The sequence below is a fragment of the Perissodus microlepis genome, chromosome 9 (genome assembly GCF_051167445.1).
Source record: "Perissodus microlepis isolate ML-2025 ecotype Zambia chromosome 9, ASM5116744v1, whole genome shotgun sequence".
Taxonomy (NCBI): Eukaryota; Metazoa; Chordata; class Actinopteri; order Cichliformes; family Cichlidae; genus Perissodus; species Perissodus microlepis.
Window position 1 is genome coordinate 9,472,044 of NC_140469.1, and position 18,143 is coordinate 9,490,186.

Genomic DNA, 18,143 nt, shown 5'->3' on the forward strand with positions numbered 1-18,143 from the left:
AGGATGATGTGCAAACTCATGTAGAAATTATTTTTTACAATACTGTAGAGAGTCCTGTGACTATATTTCACATGACTATATTTGGTTAGAAGCTTTCAAACAGGAAATTAAAATGTTCTCACATAGAAGGATTTACATAGAATTAGCTTTTTTGATATTGGCCACATTAACCCGCTGCTACTATTTATTTGGAAGTAGTACATGATGTAGAGCTTTTTTTGGTGCATGGTGACAGTTTCAATGGCTTACAGAACCTGTCAGTGAGAGACTGATAGAGTCAGATAGAAAACAATAAGTTCAGGGTGTTGCTGCTGGAGAATCATTCTGGTGTCTGATTTTGGCCGCATTTTTCTCCACTGGTTTCAGTTGGTGGAGGGAGAACTTTGATGATTCTTGAGTGAATCCCACTTTGCCCTGAGTGACTCTACCATCTCTGAAATTAGACTGGAAGCTGGTTGGTAATCCTCGCTCGGCTGGCTCCGCAGAGGCTAATGGAGCGAGGCGGGCAGGGGATGAGCGAAGCTGCCATTTACGTGACTTTTTCAGTTTTTTTTATTTTATTTTATTTTTTTGTTGTTTTAAAAATAGCTGCCGGCCTGCTTCTGAATAAAACATCAGCCGGCCTGTTTATTTGAGAGTTTATAGACTTAGATATAGAGTCTGTGCTGGGAATATCTCAGCAGTTGCACTGTGTAATCTGAAAGGTATTAAAGTCCTTGACTCTGCTACTTTAGAAGCTGGGAAGGAGCATTAAAGGGAGAAATCCTTAGAAAACATGACCAGACTAGGAAAATCAAGGGCGCGTTTAATTTGTAAAACTACATCTGTCTAACTGCTTTTGAAATTTGAACTCGCCTCGGCACAGCGCCGTGATATCAGCGAGTCACAGAGACAAAAGCAGCAGGTCTGTCTGCAGACCTTTCTGTTCGGTGCAAGAACATCTGGTTTGAACATCTGTCTTGTAGACACATGAGGGCTTGTGGGTTCTGCAGGGAGAACAGAAACTTGGATGTGCAGGCCGTGCACACACTGACACACACCTGGCTGACAGAGAGGAAGAGCGAGAGGGCTCCAGAGTTGATCTGTGTGCGATATTTAGGGCAATAGAGCTGCGATATATCCCCTCACTGTTATATCTGTGGAAGTGTTTGGCAGCGTGGGCGAAGAATCCACAACGTGTGTTTCACTATAAGGGTTACAGTCATTTTACCATACTGTGTGTCCACTGAATAGGGATGGGTATTGATAAGATTTTCACGATTCCGATTCCATTTTCGATTCTGTTTAACGATTCGATTCTTTATCGATTCTCTTATCGATTCTTTTTAAAAAAGGTGAACACTAAGGTCGATTAGCTTAGAACTTTGTTTTATATCTTCTCTTCGAACAAGATAGAAATTTAGGAGTAACATGGCTCTACAAACCCAACAGTGAGATCTTAAGAGATCCAGCCTACGGCTCTTCAATGGGTGTCACAGGGTCCCCAGGAAAAAAAAATAGTAAATGTAAAATAATAAAATAAATATTCTTCTGTAGCAATAACAAAGTGTAACATAAATTATTCTGTAGCAATTACACAAGAATATCCAGTAATGTCCCTGCCTACAATTAAACACATTCACTTACCGAAAATCGGGGCATCTGCTGTGGCAAATAGGTGCAAGCCTTTGACCACAAACTTAGTCACTGCTCGGTGACATTCGTCTATCCTGGCCTGAAAGGAGATGCTAACGGTAGACTGCAGCGAGAACTGCCAGCATCTGAGCCAGACTCTGTCTGTCTCTCTCATCACGGTCACCTAAATGCACAGTAATGGCAGGTTTTGTAATAAGGCAGATCGCGCTAACATAATATGCACTGTTAGTTGATTATTTACCTGCCGCATTAACGGGAGAGGACGTGCAAACGTTACCGTTGCTGCTGGGTTGAGATTCACGAGTCCGGAGCAGAATTAAAAACACGACATTCATTTAAGGTCATCGCGTGTTTTGTGAGCAAATGCTTTTCCATATTCGTAGTGTTTCCTCCCTTAAATGAAATATCTACTTTGCAAGTATTGCAAGTTGCCCTGTTGTCATCCGTTCTCGTAAAGTATAACCAAACTTTTGAGCGTTTGAGCCGCCATGTTTCCTGCCAGGTAAATGACGCTCCGCAACGTGGTGACGTCATTTGGGGCGACTGGAATCGATAAGGGAATCGTTTGCAAAAATGGCAAACAATTCCAAGGAATTGAAACAGTGGGAACCGGTTCTCAACAAGAACCGGTTTTCGATACCCATCCCTACCACTGAATGTATAATAATACAAAGCGTAGCTATTACATGGGTGTAATCAGTGTGATGTATACATCCTGAAGCTTATGTGCCCCAGATGACATCACTAGAATGATTATGTTGCACACACCCTGAAACAATATTGTTTTGTCTCCAAGCTCTTTTGTGTGCTAAGATGTGCACAAAATGCATGAGCTTTTAAAAAGACCTTTTCCTTACATATCATAGGAAAAATGTGCCATTGTGTGCTTAGTGTGCAAGTTTTACATGTTAGGAAAGTTTTAAATGAATGAAAACGCATACTGCCATCATCATCTCTGTCAGTGACTAATTGTCTCATTTCTATTTTATTGCTAATTCCAACTTGTTTTTTTTTTTAGATAGAATCAAAGTGCTGACGGGATCTTTCCATGCTCACACAGTCACATGGTAGGCAGTTTATCCTGGAACCAATGACTCGCTTTTTTTTTTCTCAGCTTCAGTTTTTACACGTCAAGGAAACAAGATCGTGCAACAACCGGTAGCTTAAGAAGTGCTGGCTAGTTGATTTTTGTTTCCAGTCTTTAAAGAGTATTGCGCTGACCAAGCTTTTTTGGTTCTGTGGTCATCTGGATGACTTGTGGATGCTCAGGCCTCCACCCCTGTGTAGTAACCCTCCATTATGTACTGTATCCCATTTTCTACAGCTTTGCATGTGCCAGAAGATGCTACACCTGCATATTGTTAGCTGTGTGTCATGTAAATCATCTGGTAATGAGTGACTACTCTTGCATGCTGTTGTTTTCACAGCTGCGCCCGACTCATTCATCTGCTTCCTGATCCCTGCGTTTTCATTACGCGTTCTAGTTTCATTAATCAGGCAAGGGTTTCCAGGTTTCCACAGTCCTACGGTCATCCGTTTTGATTTCGTCTTCATATAATATAAATCTACCAGTAGATGCTGAGTTTGAGCATATCAGCAAGAGGTTACAACGGAGCAGGTATCCAGTCAGGAATCAACCTCTAACACAGCGATCCCCAACCCCCGGGTCACGGACCCGTTTGGTACCAGGCCGTGAGAGTTGAGGCTCGGGTGTGAAATTTATGGTTTTCAGGGTTTTTATTCGTTTTTATTGTCATTTTTTATCGCTAACTCGGTTTCCCTTCTCCCGTGTGTTATGAATAAATCTTTTTTTTTGTACGGGTTTTATTTTGTTGTATTTATCCACGACACCTTAAAGGCCGGTCTGTGAAAATATTGTCAGGCATAAACCGGTCCGTGGCGCAGAAAAGGTTGGGGTCCGCTGCTCTAACAGTGGCTTTCTAGCTTTTCTTTCTTTTTTAAATATAATATGATGCAGGTTGTTTTGGGTTATTTCTTTTTTTTGTTCTTTTTGTTTTGGATGGGGTGTCTAAAAGAGGTCTGGACCCTTGAAAGCAACTGTCCTTCTTGGAGGACAGCAGGGAGATAGGGGTTATTGATTGCTGTCTTCCTCCTCAGTTGACTGTGATAAATTTAACTGTGGAAATCCACTAAAGCCTGATGCATCTCCTGACCAGCCTCCCCCCCATCATTTCTCCCTCTCTGTCTATTTCCTTTGTCCTTCAGCTGCACTGCTGATCACTGTGGTCAGATATCATATGTCTAATGGATCCTAGGGTTGTATCTCTGCACCACAGGGCTGAGCTGCAGGAACAGTGAGTCGCAACTGCTTCGGAGGCACATTTTAAAGGCTACAATTAGGTTATGATCAGAGTAATTGCTGGTCATTATTTTGTTCTCCGCCCCAGATATGGTAGAGATACCTCGCGGGTTGTTGCTAACATCTTTCCAGCATGGCGTTGGAGGTTGGTGGTGTCGTAGGTGTCAGTCGATTAAACCTGCAATTAAACTCTCAGCCTCGCGGAGCAGTGAACCCACCTACAACAGACTAATTAGTCTGGCTTTGAAAGTGTAGCCTTCTCTCCCATCATGGTGTAATGACTTTTCTGCTTTGTGATAACACAACAAAAGGTTACAAAGATGTCAGTAACACAGAAAGGAGCTCGGTTTATGGCTGTTTTGTGTGTTTTTTTAATGCTAAATGAGGCCTTCAGGGAGAGAAGCCGGTCCAAACCTCTGCAAAAGCAATTAATCAGATTTTATTGGCAGGCGGCTCGAGACCACAGCTTTCTCTGGTGGACATTTCAACGTACAGCATGCATGTGCAAGCCTTAACTTTAAAAATCACTGCATTCCAGTTGCATTGTGCATGCTGGCTGACTGGCACATCTACTTTTAATGGAGCCGCAAAATTTATACTCCTTCCGCTCTTGGTGTGCTGCAGTGACTTTGTGCATGAAGAGAATCTGTTCTTCATCCTCAATCCATAGATCTGTGTACCTGGCTCGCTGTAATTAGCTCAGAGATGAAGGGTGTCATCCACAAATATCTGAAACTTCACACAGGTGAATGGCTCAAGGACTCAAACATTTTAACCACGAAGTATAAAGTGTTCTTGTTGTAAATGCTGTTTGATATCATATCCTACATCCCTTTGAATTCAGTAGGTGTTCCAGAGAATTCTCCACAGTCTTGTTATCAGAGAAATGTTGGCCATTCAGTGCTTTTTGTTTACCTTGAGTTCCAGCGTGTGTGAAAAAGCTTCCTTGGTTCACTTGCTGTGCACTTGGGTTTAAAGTCAACCCCAAAACAATTTGACAGAACCTGCTGAAAGCTCTGTGGATAATTCATGGACTCCTGGTGACTGACTGCACGGCAGCTGATTTCACTGGAAACACACTTCTCATAACAACTGGTTTCTTCAAGCATGAGCGCGTGCACTCGTGCAAAAAACAGAAAACCCATCACGCGCACACACACACACCAACCGCCCGAGCCCAGTCGTGTCTTTCTGAAGACCCTCCAACCCCCCCCCCCCCCCCCCTGCAGCTCTGCTTGCCGGCTGCAGGAATGGATTGTCTCTTTGATTGTTTCAGAGTGTGAAAGAAAAAAACTTGATGATTGTGGACATCTGTTGGAGCTCTCCGTGTGAGCTGAGTTGAAGTCTTAGCTTGTGGCAACCATCACCTTACTCTGTGCACACACAAACGGAGCTGAAGAGTAGGCTGTCATGGGAACTCGGGATCTTTTGGTTATGGATGTGTGAGCTGAAGACAACATATGCTTAATTTGTTGCTCTGTCCAGTTTCTGCATTGAAAATTGTTCCTTGGATTAAATTTTTCATTTAGTCAGCTCACAGGTGACAAAACATACACAGATTTCCCAACAGCCCTTTCTTTGCTTTTGGTTATACTCCACTATGATCATATTTGACTTTCTTTTAAATATATCAGGGAGGCAACTGAATGTCTGCAATTAAGCTGATTAAGAGAAGAATGGAAGCACGAGGCTCACTGTAATAGCTTTTGTGGACAATTAGATGAAACCGGGGAAGGCCGGCACTCACATGGCCAGAGTGAGGCAGAAGCTAAGACTCATCACCACGGCTACCAACGTCCTCAAAGAAAAGCTAAAACTTGCCCTCAAACAATAATTCTGTGACATTTGAAAAGCCACACTGGCCTTCTAACGTTGAATTAGGGAAAAAGATGCCTGATAGTGTAGGTGGTAGTGTTTGCATACGAGTGTGTGAGAGTGCCTCTATATTTGCGTGCATGCTACAGTGACTCCTCCGAGGACTGATTCATCTCAAGTCTCAGTAAGCAGCAGGAAACAGGAAGAGGAAACGGTCACCACAGAACCCCTCTGGGGTTGTTTCTATATTCAAATTTGCCTTCAGGTGTAAGGGTGCATGTGCACTGCTATCTGTCTGCATGTGCTGCATTTTGACTCATGCCTTTAAAATCCAAACCACCCATGGTGGCCCCCTGGTGCCAACCAGCCTGTCGAGGCCTACAGTATATTTTGTGTAAGTGTGCTCTGGTGAGCCAGGCCTAGACAATTGGACTCCTCCCCACCACCCCCACCACCACTCTCCACCTCCTCAGTTTTGTTCTGCCACAGGCTCTATCAAGCCCGCACTCTTCCTGTGACCGGGCTCCGGCCCCTGGAAGTGGAAGCGTGTGTGTGAATGTGGGAGAGTTTATGACACAGAGAGGAAAAAGAGTGTGCTCTGACTGGAAAACTGGGTGGAAGGGGAATTTATATTTATATTCTTGCCACTTTTGGTCAGTGGTGTGTGTGTGTGTGTATCTTTGTGTCAAGACATTGTGTTGTATGTCCCTGCCCCATACCAGTTCAAAAGGGAGCCTCCCGTTGAGCATGAAACACATTAACCCTTCAGGTAGCCTACTGTAGAAAGATCTCACTAGTTTAAAAAAACTAAACCGATCCTTCAGTGAAGTTTTTTTTAAAATACTTATAATAGCAACGCCGTCATTCTAATTCTTTGCGTTTGCATCTCAAATGAGAGTTGTGGCCTTCTTGTCATGTCGATTGACATCAGGAAACAGTTGTGCTTGCAGCGCTCTTATGGTAAAGGCTTTGTGTGTTAGGCTGCTGTTCGGTATTGAGGTTACCTGGGCGTTTAAACATGGCAGGTATTTTTAGGCCACTGCTGACACCGGGCCAGCCAGAGAGCATGTGAAGCTAAGCCACCGCGGTCAGGAAAGACGACAGAGACTGAAGCGAAGGACTGAAAACCTCCCCTCCTCCCCTCTCTGCCCTACATTCTGACAGATTTTCTTCTTACCCCTGCTTCAATATGGACTGTTTCGCTACCTGGAATTGCTGACCTACATCGCAGTGTGGCTAAATGGTACAGATGCATTTGAGGGCATTTTTGTTATTTTCTTTTTTCCATTCTTAAGACAATGAAGTAAACGTTTGGTTTAACTGTTATTTTGAGCAGTAATGGATTACATTTCATCGGCGGGGATTGCTTCAGTTTTTGACATTAGTTTAGTGTCTTTTCCAACCTTACAAGCAACTTCCATTATCTCTTGTTTTGCGTGAATACCTGTTGGGACCTGGAAATTGTAGCTGGAGATCTGCTCTTAAAATTTGTAGTGGGACGATTGTTGCTTGTACAAACTGGATAATGAGGAGTCTTTTCATCCGGCTGTAAAGGCAACAAAAAACGTGATCTTTCTCTGTTATGTAAAAGTTCATACAATTCATGCAAAATCAAAGATGCTCACATTTTTAAAACAACACATTTTGCTGTTAGATGTCTTAAGCGTGTGGCTCGAGTTCCTGAAGTCTTGTTGCAATACAATTTGTAAGCAACCCCTGGAAACTCAAGAACAGTCAAATTTTGAACAGGACGTCTTATTTTTGCAGTTTGCTAGAAAAAAGAAGACAAAATCCAGATTTTGCACCTTCTTGTAATGTTACTGTTCCATCTTTTTTGATCTCATCACTCCGTAGATACAGTTACATTTGTGCAAATTGAGTACTGATAAATTTAAAGCAATCCACCATATCAGACCTTACTCTACCCACATACAGTAAGGTCTGATAGGGGGTCTCAGGATTTCATTCAGCAGTCAGGGTGATGTCGGCCACCACACTGAGGTCAGTGACACCCTCCAAACCAGACATTGTGAATGATGCTTCAGGCAGACGTCTCCAGACTCTTTCACGCCTGTCACATTTCCTCAGTGTGAATCTGCTGCCATCAGTGAAAACAACAAGATGGTGGCTCTCCCAGTTCTGGTGTTCCCCGAAAAATGCCAGTTGAGCCATGCGCTGCTGGACTGTAAGCACCGATCGCACTAAAGGATCTCAGGTTCTCATTTCACCCTCTTGTAGACCAGTTCTTACAGTTTGGTGAAAACAAGCATACGAGTGGCCCTGAAGGTCATTTTGTAGGTTTCCTGGCGGCCTTCTCCCATTCCAAATACCAGATATACCAGTCCCACTTCTAAGTTAATGCTTCTATCCAGCTCTCCTCATGTAGTGGGTGATCTGGGTATCTCCACGTATGTGCCATCCTGAAGAAGTTGGACTGTCTGTGCCACATGAATGGGCTGCAGGTGTCATCTTAAGCTACCAGCAGGTATCAGTCAGGAGGGAGAAAGAGAGAGCAGCAGTCCTTGGCCACCATATGCAAATCTGTTTCCTTTTTGGAGCTTGTCTAGTTTTTGCATCTCAGGTTCACCTGTTGTCAGTTAAATGTGCGTCAAAGGAGTTGGAATTGATTCACAAAGGTTTATATCTCCTAACTGGGTAGATATCCTCGCAGTTTAGCTGACCTGGTGCCATACTGTGAGTTTCATGTGTTACTTGACACAAAACTGCACTTTTTTTCAAGTTTTCTGACACGATAAACTCAGATTTCTCCATACTAGCCATATTTATACACACTATTCATAGACGAAACATCCAAACTCCACTGTGCTGTGCAGACGTCAGAGTCGAGCTTTAAAAAAAATGCCGATCCTGCTTACAGATGAGCGTTGGAGGTGAATTTATTCAGAACGTGAGTTGCCTGTGGTCAGTGTTCTCTTCCAGATGAGCAGCGATTCACCGAGAATGTTTAGATTCTGCATGTTTATTTCGCTCTCTTCAATCCACTTTCTCCCCGCTGTGCAGCCAGTTTCCCCTGGGCGCCCGCTAGCTTCATCTGAAAGGAGATGAATGAGGGAGATTTTGTTTTCAACAAGGGCAATCCCTCGCTGACACATCTTTAAAAACTTTCACCAAAAACCTGTCAAGAGGTGCCGGAGGCAGCATCTGTCATCTCTGCGTCGGAGCTACGTTTACGTCCTTCTGATTTCGCCGAGATGCTTTTCTGTAATGTAAAGATTGTGCAGAATCGTTGCAGAGGACTGTGTGCGTGTCAACGAAGCTTTTTCCAGATGCAACTGTGGAGAAGGAATGGGGGGGGGGGGTCTTTTCCTCTTTGTGTTGCTTCGGAGAGGTGGAGGTGGAGTGGGTGGATGCGCTGTCATTCAAAAGATTCTAAATAGCTAATCTCCATCCTCCACGCTCTTTGAATTCTATCCCATCGTAGCAACTGCTCCGAGTTATATAATATCCAAAAAAGAGGCAGTTTTGATGAACTCACATGGGGAGAAGTTTGCGCAGTAAATGAAATAATGCATGAAGGCAGCCGTGTGATTCATCTTACATGAAAAGCTGCAGTTTGGGTTTCTGGGTGAACGTGGTCAAGATTCTGATGGGGATTATAGTAATATAATATTAATCACTGTGTGGTTATTTAATGAGATTTAATCCATAAATCCATCAAAACAAAATCCACGAAACAAGAGAAGCAGCTAAAATGGCTTTTGTTGGACATAAGACAGTTTAAGAAACGATGATTTTGGCTTGACTTTAGCGGCAGACATGCAACAGAGGAGTATTCCTTTTGTTTAAACACAATGAAGCACCCTCATTTAATTAGGAAACGTGTATTTACTTCAATTAAAATCCTAATAGGATTCAGTAAATTCAACAACAGCCTCCAAATGGACAGTTTTTCATTAGTTTCTAGGGACATGTCATCAGCATTATAAAAAGAAGCATGATGGAAGATGGCGTGCGTGATGCATTGCAGATCGTGTCTTCAGGGAGGTGTTAATCAATGTGTGTCTTCTACTGGAGTCTGATGTGTGCGATTTCTCAAACTGTGCAGCTGTTTTATATGCACTCGCTTTCTTAGGTTTGACTGTTTAGCTTCTACTTGTAACACGGAAGCAGCTCGAAAAATATCCAGTGAGCAGCAGTTCTCTGGGTGAAAATGCCACGTTGTTGCCAGAGGTTAGAGGAGAACGGACAGACTGGAAATGATGGGACGGGAACAGTAACTTAAACCCAAGATATGCAGATGACCATCTCTGAACGCACAACATGTCAGACTTGAGGCAGATGGGCCAGAGCAGCAGAAGACCACAGCGAGTGTAACTCCTGTCAGCTAAGAACGGGAACATGAGGCTGTGATTGCTGAGTTTTGAGTTCTCAAAAGGTTGCCTGGTCTGACATTTGGAGGGTAGAGTCAGAATTTGGCATAAACAGATTATTATACTATCATTTACTTTCCATTTAAATTCTCAGCCTGGTTTTTGTTCTTGCTCTTTTTTGTATTTCTTTATTCATTTCTCATTTTCCTTTTGCTTTTTTTCCACTCAAAACTATGTGTAAAATTGAATGTTAACTGCAAATATATGATGAGACCCTAAAAATAACCCTCTACAAACAAGTTTATTAGAGTTGATGTACTCATCAGAAAGCTGCTTTTCTATAGCTGAGTTCCTCTAAGCCTTCGTAATGGACAGATGAGTGATGTATTTTCCTTTATGGCGTTTAATTATTCAAGCAAAAGTAAAACACCATAACAAGATTGCACACAGCTGCATGACTAATGTGCAGAATCTGCACAGGCTGATTGAAACAGTGCCTTTTTAAGCACTCGTGATTATAATGCTAACTCCTCGGGGTATGCTAAATGATGCTAACCCACTTATGCCATATAGATCTGACAAGCTGGCTATTTGCGGCCAGCGCGTTAGCAACACAGATCCAGAAGTGCCGACACGTTTGTTGCATTATAAAGGATACGAATGTATTTGGTTATTCAGTCTGGCCTTTTTTTGGCTGCAGTTTCAGAGTCAGTTTGGGATTTCATCAGTTGGTTTGATGTGTCATGTTATGTACATCAAGAAGAGCTTCCACATTACCATAACTTACATCAGAATTAACTCGGGCTGCTTTTGCAGCTCTACTTTTTCATCTGCACCAGGTCTGTCGGACTCATTTTAGTCCATGAACCACATATAGTTTTGATAACACACGTAGGCTGAACCAATAATGCGATTACATAACTTCCCTTCTTTGCATACGGAAAAATTACCAATCATAATTTCACAACAATTTTCAAAACATATGGCCTAGGACAGTGGTGTCCAAATCCAGGCCTCAAAGGCTGCTGTCCTGCAAGTTTTAGATGTGTCCTTGATCCAACACAGCTGATTTAAATGGCTGAATTACCTCCTCAACATGTCTTGAAGTTCTCCAGAGGCCTGGTGATGAACTTATCATTTGATTCAGGTGTGTAGACTCAGGGTGAGATCTAAAAACTGCAGGACACCGGCCCTCGAGGCCTGAGGTTTGCCAAGCCTGGCCGAGGAGGCAGCATCGGCCCGCCAAAGGCTCCAATCTGGCCCCTTGGAAGGTTTTGGAGAATGTGAAGGAGGAAATAAACGGCCATTCATATCACACCTAAATAAAAAAGTAATGGATCAACAATTAAATAACAGAACTATCTAGTCTAGTGATTTATGATTTTTACACTGGGTTTTCAGCGCAATGAGCTGTAATTTTACACATGTATTTTTTACAATTTAAGCCCAAAGCAACATTTCTTTATAATGTGGAAAAATAATAGCACGCTTTAAATGTGTAGTAAAACGTCTTTACACTCTCAGAAAGGGAAGTTTCACTTTACAGGCCTCCTTCATTGCACAGTTTAATTTGACAATCCTGGATGAGATGATTAGCTTTAATCCAGCTTGTTGAATCTTGTATACACTACCCTTGATAATAAGATGACCAATAAAAGGTGGTATATTAATATACGCTTCTGGCCTGACATGAGGAAAGTCTGCATTTACTTTGCTTTTATTGTCTGGAGCCAATATGAAAGGTGTTATTACTTTATACCACCGAGATTTGGATTTATGGTAACATCTCATTGAGGATTTAGCTCATGCCGCTCGACAGTCGACAGTATAATCCGGCGATGACGAAAAGAGGTCGTAAAATACCTGACATGTAAACTAGCACGATGAATAGCTCTGCGAAGTGCAACAAGATTGATAACCCTGATTCAGTCTTTGTTTACCTACATTCAGAGTGGCTGTAAATCAAGAAAAAAGCAGAGCGAAGGATGTGTCTTCTGAAGCTCCCGGCTCTATGTTTCTTCTCTGAACTGGGCGACAGTTTCCTCTTCTGAGTGGCTCCTAAGCCTCGGCTCTCTGGTGCACCACAGATCTGTCGACTTTTCTGACCTTCCAGCTCTTAATTACATTCTCCTGGTGTCCCCGGTGGATTCAGCCCCCAATTAAACGACTGAAGTAAAAGCGAATAAAAGTTTGAGTTTTAAATTCAAGTCAATTTGGCCAATGCTGTTAAAAAACAACCCAAAAAACTATTTTATATAAAGCGATTTACATGTTTCTTTGCTAGTCTGCCAGCTGTGGAGAATCTTTAGCGAGTAACGATCGTTGCTGTTGTCATTCATCAGCGCTCCCGTCATGTTCTCGTAGCGTGCTTCTGCAGTTTGTCAGCCTACATAAAAGCAGCAGACATTCGAGGATGTGTTTGTGTCCCAGGCCTGACCCAAACAGATCTCAAACTTGTTTTCTAATTAATTTGCCTGTGATTCCATTTTCACAGCACTCACTCACATCCCCCGTTTGGGTTCATAATATCCTGTGGGGTGAGACGGGGCAGACTAAAACTGAGGCGCATGCTGAAGCTCTTTGAAGGACGCTGCAGGATCAAAGGCTCTCAAAAAAAAAAATAATGCAGAGGAATGTCCATATGGATTTTCACTGACTGCCTTAGGACGTCGTTTTCAGCACAGACATCCCACTCGAGCTTGCTCTTACACTTTGTTAAGGTTTCTGGCAGTCTTTCAAGTCTCTGCTCGCCAAATGATCCCCACTAGGAGCTGAAATGTGCAGCCTTTATACACTGTCCTTGTAGCTTCACTTAAAGAAAAGCACTACTAAAACCAGTTTGTATTTTCCCCTCAAAGAGGCTTTGGGGAGATTGTTTTCCCCTCCTTTGCTTCATTTCATCCCCAGTTAACTGCGAGATAGTATTTCGGCAGCGAGGGACTGATATTGTCATGTCAACGTGATGAAACAATGGAGATTGTGCTGCAGATTGGCTCAGGAGTGGGTGGAAGAGATGAGGTTATGTCTTTAGCACGGCTGCTGCAATGAAGTCAATGATAATACCAGCAGTGAACACAATAGCAAGAAGCTCTGGCTTGTGTCTAACTTCGAGTGGGGGGTCCTCCATGAAGGATTCATCTCTGTATGTAGGATCTTAGCCTGCAAGGACTGCTGAGAATCTTTTGTGTAAACACTTTTGTTGAGCATAAAAGTGGATTAAAAAAATAGAGTGAAAATGTAGCCATAAAATATCAAAATGTACCACAGTTTCGCTGCTCAAGGACAGCAAGGACAACCTTAAGGCCTCGACACAGTAGACCTGTAAAATCTGCAAGAATTATCTGTATGTTAAAAGCATTTTTTAGACTCGCCTATTCTTTTTTTTGGGCCTTTTTCAACTTTATTCAATAGACACAATGAAGAGAGGACAGGAAAGCAGGGGCAAAGACAGAAGACATGCGGCACAGGACGCAGGTTGGACTCAAACCCGGCCCGGCTGCTCTCAGCCTTTTGGCATGTGATCACCCGCTCACCGCATTGAGCTAAGCTGGCACCCAGGTTTGCTGCTTTTTAATGCAGCTGTTCACACTTTTTTTTTTTACTTTTTGGAACTTTTTGGTGCTTTTTCCGAACATCCAATCTGACCAATCAAATGCTGCATTTGGCAATAAGTTTGCTGTGTCTCAAAACACAGAGCAGTACTGAATATCTAATGATGTGGAAATAGTAAAATAAAACTATTATCCTCAGGCGCACAGCTAGACGCCGCTCCTGGTCAATCAGATCTCTGAAATGATTCCTCTGCCCGCGCAGATGTGCTCCCAGCTCTGCCAGCAAGAACTCAAGCTGCCCCGCTGACATCCTGAAATATGTATGAAAGTTTTCAGTTTTTTGTGGTCAGTTTGTAGTCAGGTTCGTATTCACCGAACACCTTTGAACAGGCTTTGGATGCATGCAGGTAAAGTGTCTTTAGAGCTAAAGGGAAACGGGATGTGAACATATCTGACAAACATTTAGCTTTTTGTTAGCTTTTAAAATAATTTGCACGAATAAACAATGACAGATGCAAAGATTTCTGCTTGCTCTACTAGAAGCCTGAAAAAACTGGTGCTTGCTCTCAAGACATCAGACTGGATAAAATGCTAAAGACCGTCCAAAGAAACTACGTTGAACTAGCATTCATATACAGAGATGTGAATCCTTAACAAGATGAAAGTTTTTTGGCAATATTGATTCTAAATGAGCAAAAACCTTTATTAGTTATATTTATGTACAAAAACATAAAATTTATGACGGAGCCCAGGTTTTAGATGTGCACAGAGTTTTCACTGCATGGCAGGTATTCCCTAAAGAAGAAAGCCAAGGTGTTTCAGTCTTCCACCACGTCATGTTCATTTATGAGGTCTTCCTTGATTTCACGGCTCTATGTGCATGTATGTGCTGGCGCGTCTGCTTACTGCTGGCCAGTTGTGAGCAGCCTGCTGATTCAGGCACTGTGAAGCTCAGCTGGAGTTAAATAATCTGCCAGAAAAGTGAGGATTTGGCAGATCAGATGTGTGTATTTGGGAACATCACTTGTTTCGTGTTTTTTCACGTTGTGTGAAAACCATGCAAATGTGTGATCACATGTGAAAAACGCTCCCCCACTGATGTGAAAATCAACCATTCAGAGAGGCTGAAGACAAGCATGTGTGTGAGTGAAGGATCTGCTTGTGAGGCTGGGACTACATGTGTGAGCGACTGTGTGTGTGTGTCCTGAGGGGCTGCGGTCCGTGGAGGTTGATGTGATTTACCTGGACAGTGAGGATGACCTTACTTCTAACCTTACTCTGCTGAGAGAAAGAAATGAAGGCAAAACTCAGACGCTTGTACTGTTTGTTGTGAATATTTGCTCTAGAATTACACAGAGACTGATGAGCTCAAATCAAGACATGGAGTGAAGCTGCGATGTTAAATTAGCTGTCAGCTATCAGACTAATTTCATGCTGGAATACAAGTTCTTGAGCGGCAAACAGCCCTCAAACTTACAGATAATTAGTTAATTAGTTATTAATAGCACTTTCAAAATTTTGTTTTGGTAAGGAAAATCCCTGCTTGTTTCCAGTTATCAGCACATCTGTTATTAATTGGAATAGATAGAAACCAAAGCTGTTTTTACTTTGCTAGGCTGTGGGACATTTTCAGGATAGATGGAAATAGCTCATAAGTGAGCATAGGGAGAAACGAGAGAGAAATGCAAGCAAGCTGGTTTAAAAGCTACCACATAGGTACATTACAGATACACGCTAAGTGCTAAGTAACTTGATCGACCTCTGTCAGTCAATGTGGCCATGTCCTCGAGTCCAGTATGAAGGTGGATGAGATTTTTTAAAAAAGCTCTGTTGAGTTGAGCCTAGTCTATAGTGCTCCTCTTGGAAAAACAAATGTGTTTGGCACAATAAAACACCGGGAGAGGTTTAGTAAAGATAAAAAGATTTTTAAAAAGTTACATTATGCCTATTCTGTAAATGTGTTTTGTGATCATCGATGGTATAAAATGTGGATGTAGCATCTGAAGGCCACCAGGTGGCGATAGCTGTGTTTGCAAAAACACTTCCGGTCCTGTGGACGTCAGTGAGAAAACCGCTTCCTGTCTCGACCTAATGAGTTTATGGGCTCAGTCACTCATGTCGGGTCATACTGAGTAACGTCCATGCTGTGTTTCAAATTGGAAGATGATCTAATAATGTGCTCGGCGGCTAACAACTTGTCAACCACAAGTCTTTTAATAGTGAGCTCGTTGTTTTACGCCCCCTTCTGGCCACACCCACTGCTCATCAAAATAGCACCTTAGAAACCTGTTAGTGACATCACGGCAGCTTTGTCCATGTTTTTAATGTTATGAAGTCAGGAGTGTGCGGGGACTGACTCGCTTTTGGAGCCAGTCTCTAGTGACCACTGTCAAAGCTGCAGTTTTTTAAGAGATCTGATTTTTTGAACTTTTGAGCTAAACTGGTTCCCTGGTTCATTTTTAAGTCCTTGAGTCTGACACTTGATTAAACCTGAAAGTCCATGCGGTTTGACTCAGAAGCCGTCTCAAAGAGCGGAAGAGGAGGAACTCTGCAGTCTCTGAGGTTTCTGAGACTGCCTCTTGTTGTCATTTAAAATAAGTTGTTTTTGCCATAGAAATAATGGAAAGCAGTGTTAGCTTGATGCAGAGAATGGCTGTCTAAATGACGCAGGCAGCAAAACACAGGGAAATGGCCGACGTGTGCCGCATTCCAATCAGCTATACATCTGTATATCCAAACACACTAATGATGTATTATGGGCCTTAATGAGCCGTGGCACTGATTGTCAAACACGCTCTCGCTCTCTCTTTCTGTGCCAATCAGGTTTTTATTCTCCCCTTTATATCTGGATTAGATTTTATGCACCAGCTGCATCCGTCAACTGGATGTACTCCCAAACAAGCATACACCCACATCCATGTGTGTGTGTGTGTAGACACAAATAACAATAATAAATCTCACGCCCAACAGCACAGTCACAAAACACAAGAAGCAAACTGAGATCAATTAGTCTAAGTAACACGTGTACTCCACCCCCCATCTCTCACTTACACCTACACCCGATATAAACCAGAGTGCATCGTGTTCACTCTCTCTGTGGTGCCGTTTGATGGCTTTTTCTTCTACATTGTTCCACTTTAACAGTAAATGTTTGATGGGAAAAACAGTTGAACGTTGAGCTTTTTGGTTTTTCTTGCTGAAAATACAAACACCATTTTTTTTGGACGTACTGAAAGCTTCTTGCTTTCATTAAAGTTTCATCAAGCGTGGCCTCCGACAGAGGCAGTGGAGAAAAAGCAAACAAAACGACCGACTGATATGAAAAAAAGACATTTGTGGATGAGACTAACAGAACTTTATAATATTGTTTTGCATGTTTTAGCAGAGCTAGTTAGTTTTTTTTGTTTGGGCCAAAAGATAAATCGGAGCTTTAAGTTTCTCCTCTGCTGCAGCGACTCACACACAGAGCATCCTTCACTTTAACACCCTCAAACTCATCCTCTTAGACACAGTCTTTGTGCAGAGAGCAAACCGAAGCTGTTCCAAACACAGGCGGCTTCAAGACAGCTAGCGTCGCAATCGTTGAAATAACTGCTACAGCAGCGAGAGAAGAATGCAGCCGACGCCAACACGCTGCAAGATGCTTTCACACCTGTTTGTTTGGTGTGGTTTAAACTGGCCCCTCAAGTGTTACACCTCTGGTTTGTTTTACACAAGAAAAATCTTAAATGTGGAGTTTGCCAGACAGCTGATCGTGTAGATGGAAGTCTATATGCAAAGCATGTAATATGATGAGCTTCACGTGTTCCACAGTGGTGCCTATTTTTAGCTGGCAATCTGTGATTTAGAAATAAAGAAAAGGAGAAACAGAAAGGAGGAGTAAAAGCAGAGAGCAGGAAACTGGGACAGCGTGCTGGGCTGTGTGTGAAACCAATAAAGCTGCTGACATGTTATACGTTCACAATGCATCAACCATTTGCTTGATCTGCTCTCCGCCACGAGAGGGAGGGAAGGATGAGCGAGGATAAACAAAGAAGAGGCCGTCGATGGAGATCAGAAATAGGCTCCGATTGATCTCCGGGACAGATATATGGGTTACTATTGATCTTCCTCTAAATAGAGCAAACATGGCACTCGTGTCATTACAATCCAACCAGTGGCGTCGCTGTGTGACAGTGATCCAATTTTAAGATTAAATATTAATGCACAAGTCATATATATATATATATATATATATATATATACACACACACACACATATATATATATACACACACATATATATACATATGTATATATATATATATATATATATATATATATATATATATATATATATAATAAAAAATTCCCCGCTCGCCCCTGTGGGCGGTCAATCCTTCAAGCTCGGGTCCTCTACCAGAGGCCTGGGAGCTTGAGGGTCCTGCGCAGTATCTTAGCTGTTCCCAGGACTGCGCTCTTCTGGACAGAGATCTCAGATGTTGTTCCCGG

General features: G+C 42.5%; 1 protein-coding gene across 3 annotated transcripts in view; it reads left to right on the plus strand.

The window, feature by feature from the left end:
* Positions 1 to 18,143, plus strand: part of vav3a (vav guanine nucleotide exchange factor 3a) — a 94,243-nt gene that overhangs the window by 19,766 nt on the left and 56,334 nt on the right. The window lies entirely within an intron of this gene.